At 39.0% G+C, this 4,611-nt stretch overlaps 1 pseudogene; it reads left to right on the plus strand.

Annotated features, from left to right (window-relative positions):
- Positions 1 to 2,411: 2,411 nt before the first annotated feature.
- LOC117084897 lies at positions 2,412 to 2,697 on the plus strand (annotated as a pseudogene).
- The last annotated feature ends 1,914 nt before the right edge of the window (positions 2,698 to 4,611 follow it).

Below are 4,611 nucleotides of genomic sequence, written 5' to 3' on the forward strand. Positions count from 1 at the left end.
CCTCCCAAATTAGCCTCTTGAGTAGCTGAGATTACAGATATGAGTCACCATGACCAGATAAACTTTTAATTTTTTGTAGAGATAGGGTCTTGCTATGTTGCCTACGCTGGTCTCAAAATCCTGGGCTCGACCCCTCCCCTCGCCTTGGCTTCCCAGAGTGCTGAGATTACAGGCATGAGCCATTTCACCAGGCCCGAACCTCAGCTGGTATGTATTCATAACTGGAATAATATTTCTTGACTCAAACGTTGTCAAAAGTTTAAATGAGATGTAAGGGGTCTAGAAATTTAGAAGTCACTCAATTCCATGTTCATTTCTTTCCTTCCCCCAGTAACTCTATTTCTAGAACCCCTTGACATATTTTGTGACCAAGGAGAAGGACTGAGAAATTCAAAATAAGCTTGATCAAAGCATTCTAACTTGCTTTAGTATAGAGAAGTTTAAAAATTCCTATAACATGCATAATTCACAAAAATACCTAAGAGGATCTAGAAGACAATTGGCCTGGTTTACTTCACCTGCGATAATTCTGATTCTTTGGTGTATTATATTTTTGGCCTGGATTCTGTAATAGGACTCAGAAAATTGAGTGAAAACATCTTGGTGCCAATGACCTTCTCACAATCCTGACCCCAAAGTCCTTACCTATCTATGCCTTTTCATAGCATGCCCATACTTTATTCAGCAAGTGTATTTGAAGCACCAAATATGTGCCAGGCACTATCTAGGTTCTAAGTATACAGCAATGAGCAAAACAGATAAAAGAGCTGTCTGTGAGTAGGGACAGACAATAAACCAAATAAGTATGGTCTGCTGGTGAGTGATAAGCATGACAGAAAAATGAGGTAGAAAGAGAGACATGGAGTGTTGGGGGCAGGAGTTTGCAATTAAACATGGTGGTCAGGAAAGTCGCATGAGAAAATGAACAAGTGAAGACATAAAGGAGGTAGGGAATGAGCTCTGCAGAAATCTGGAAGAAGAGCAGAAGGCATGGGAAGAACATAGACTCTGAGGCAGGAAAGTGCCTGGCATATTTATAGAACAGTAAGAAGCCCAGTGTGGCTGCAGCAGAGACAAACAAAGGAGAAAATAGCAGGACATGAAGTGAGATGGGTAAGGAGATGGGGAGGGGGCAGATTGTGTATGGTCATTATAAGGGCTTTGTCTTTTACTCTAAGTGAAATGGGAGTATTTGGTAGGTTTGAGAAATGACATGATCTGACCTATGTTTTAAAAGAACTATTTCAACTGCTGGGTTGTGAAATAGACTGAAAAGCAGTGAGATCAGCAAGGAGATGGTTGCAGTAATCCAGTGAGACATGATGCAAATATTTGCTGATGGATGAGATGTGGAGTGTGAGAGACAGAGAGAGACTCCAAGTTTTTTGGCATGAGAAAGTAAAAGGATGGCGTTCCCCTTAACTTATATGCAGAAGACTACAGGAAAAACAGGTTTGGAGGCAGATCAGCAGTCTGCTACTGGACATACAAATTTGAGATGATTATTAGACATCCAAAGAGAGATATCATGTAGGAAATTAGATATCAAGTCAAGACATAGGGGAGAAATCTGGGCTGGAGATATAAATGTGAGTGTTGTCAACCTATACATGGTATTGAAAGAAAAGAAGACAGATATTTATGTGCATAGAGACAGGCAAGTGGGTAAGACGTGGTGGAGGGAGCTTCTGCAAGGTCTCTACTGCGTGCTCAATTTTCCCAGTGGAAAGAGAAACCAGGTTATCCATAGGGAGTTTCTAGTTAAGGGTCAGGAGGAATGGCACATGCCCAGCTGTAGAGTAAGAGTGATTCCCAGTAATAACTGCCAGACTACTAGCCTTTATCTGGCCTAAGTTTCCCAGACTCTGGAAGTCTAGGGCCCATTCTGTCAGTGTCTCTCTTTGGTCCACCATCCCAGGTCTCAGTTTTTCTCACCTGTATCTTTGTGGTAGGGTAAACGTACAACGTGGCTCTTTCCTAAACAGGGACTTTATATCCTGGCTCAGAGAACCTGCTCTTCCAAGTCATTTGAATGCAGGGTGCCTGGAAAGAAGAAGAAGGAGCCATCGAGTTCAACAACTTCAAACCTCGCTCCATTCTTTTACATGAACCCTAGGGAAACAATTTTATTTTTGGTAAAAGATTTATATGTGCAGATGTTCGTAAGTGTTATTTATAATAAAAAAATAACGAGGAAACACTCTAAACATCCTAAGAAGGGGAACGGTCAAATAAATTGTCATACACCTGTAAGATAAAATATTATATAGGCATTAAAAGCAATATTTACAACAATGTTTAATAACATGGCAAATGACTACAATATAATATTAGATAAAAAGTAAGATAGACGTCAGTTGAATTGTGAGAGATTTTCTAACTCTAGAGAGATTCTTCAAGCAATCACTTTGTCAGCAGACACAGATGTTTCCCTTTCTTCCTATGATAAAGATCAAGGATCCAAACTTGTTCGAAAAGTTGAAGAGGCACCATTTGTTCTCATTGGAATGGCAGGCTTTCCAGCAATTGTCCCATATAGATTATACAAATGGAAGAGCAGAGGAAATGCTAAAATGTCCCTTCTCCTGATGCACATGTGTTGTAGAAGCAATGACTGTTGTTACGGGCTGTTCTGTGTATTAGGAATTCTGGGCAAAGCCTAAGCGTTGGAAGGAGGGTGTTGTCTTGATCTTGTGAGAGGACCTTACTTTAGTTAGACATCCATTATTGCAGTTACATGTTTATGTTGGAAATAAATTATTTGAGTGGGTTCAGATGATAACATGGTATTTTGAATATTGGCTTCCTTTCTTGCAGGCTTGATTTGCCTGGTGACCAAATTACTAGTGACTAGTTCACTAACTAGGTCATTCAGGGGAAATCAAGTTAACATAAATGAAACATGTCACCTAATTCCACTTGATGGTGTTAAAACTTTAAAACCACCTTCTTAGACTGTAAAGATGAAATTAGGACCAGGTGTGGTGGCTCATTCCTGTAATCCCAGTACTTTCAGAGGCCAAGGCGGATGGATCACTTAGGCCAGGAGTTTGAGACCAGCCTGGCCAACATAACAAAACCCTGTCTCTACTAAAAATACACACACACACACACACACACACACACAGACACACACACACACACACACAATTAGCTGGGTATGGTGGTGCATACCTATAATCCCAGCTCCTTGGGAGACTGAGCCATGAGAATCACTGGAACCTGGGAGGCAGAGGTTGCAGTTACTATACTCCAGCCTGAGTGAAAGAGAGAGACAGAAAAAAAAAAAGAAAGAAAGAGAAAGAAAGAAAGAGAGAGAGAAAGAGAGAAAGAAAGAAAAAAGGAAAAAGAAAAGAAGAAATTAGTTCTAAAGAAGATAGTTGGCCATCCCTGAAGTACTCCCAGTTTGCTGAAGAATTTCACATGCTTTGTATGTTATCTAGTAGTCCTATCTGCCTTACTTTTTAATTTAACTTTTCTTCTTCCTGTCTTGTGGACTGGCTGGCTCTTTTAGAACTCTTTCTGAAACGTGCATGGAATATATTAACAACTTTTAATGCCTCCTGCAACTCTTAAGTGTGTGTATGCATGTCTAAATCGAATCAAGAAAGCTTACAATAGAGCTTCATAGTAATAGTATTTTTTTCAGAATCATAATTGTAAACATGAGAATGACTTGTGAGCTCCAGTTTAGCTCTTTTATAATTGCAGAATTATATTTTAGCTGCTGTTATATTAGATTAATTTTTAAATGTCATCTTGAAATAGAAATACGTATTTTAAGCGCTCATGCTAAGGTAAATGAAGAACACTTTTTAAATTTTCTCCAGAAGAATCATAAACAAGAGACTAAACAAATTACCTATAATGAAAGCCACTAATGAGCAAGCTGGTTTGGCCAGATACTGTACACAAACTTTGATAACAGACAAAATGCTTACTTTGTAAGCTTTTTTTTTTTTTTTTGAGATGGGGTTTTGCTTTGTCACCCAGGCTCTAGAGTGCAGTGGCACGATCACAGCTCACTGAAGCCTTAACGTCCCAGGCTCAAGCAAGCCTACCACATCAGCCTCCAGACTAACTGGGACTACAGGTGCATACCACCACACCCAGTTAATTGGAATGCTTTATTACACTTGTGAAATTCTCTTGTCTAACCTGAATTTACATTCTATAGTGGTAACATAGCATATGTGTTGTTATTAAAGTGACTATGAAAAAAATATAAAACTGTATATACAGTATGATTCCAATTTTATACTTTCATATGTGCAGAGAACACAGAATGAAAAGAAGTATTCCTAATAATGGTTTGTCAGTGGTAGACTTGGGTTTTTTCTATGTTATATAGTTCTGTGTTTTCTAAATTTTCAGTCAGAAGCAGATATTTTTCTTATATTTTTAAATTGTGACGGAGAATTTTCAGCAAACATTAAAATAAGGAACTCCTTGGGAGTGAACTGAGACTGCACTCCAGCCTGGGTGACAGAGTGAGACTCCGTCTCAAAGGAAAAAAAAAAAAAAGAAGACTACAAATTGGGCTCAGTGTATACTGCTCGGGTGATGGAGGCACCAAAATCTCACAAATCACCACTAAAGAACTTACTCATA

The sequence above is a fragment of the Trachypithecus francoisi genome, unplaced genomic scaffold, assembly GCF_009764315.1.
Source record: "Trachypithecus francoisi isolate TF-2019V2 unplaced genomic scaffold, Tfra_2.0 Lachesis_group1, whole genome shotgun sequence".
Taxonomy (NCBI): Eukaryota; Metazoa; Chordata; class Mammalia; order Primates; family Cercopithecidae; genus Trachypithecus; species Trachypithecus francoisi.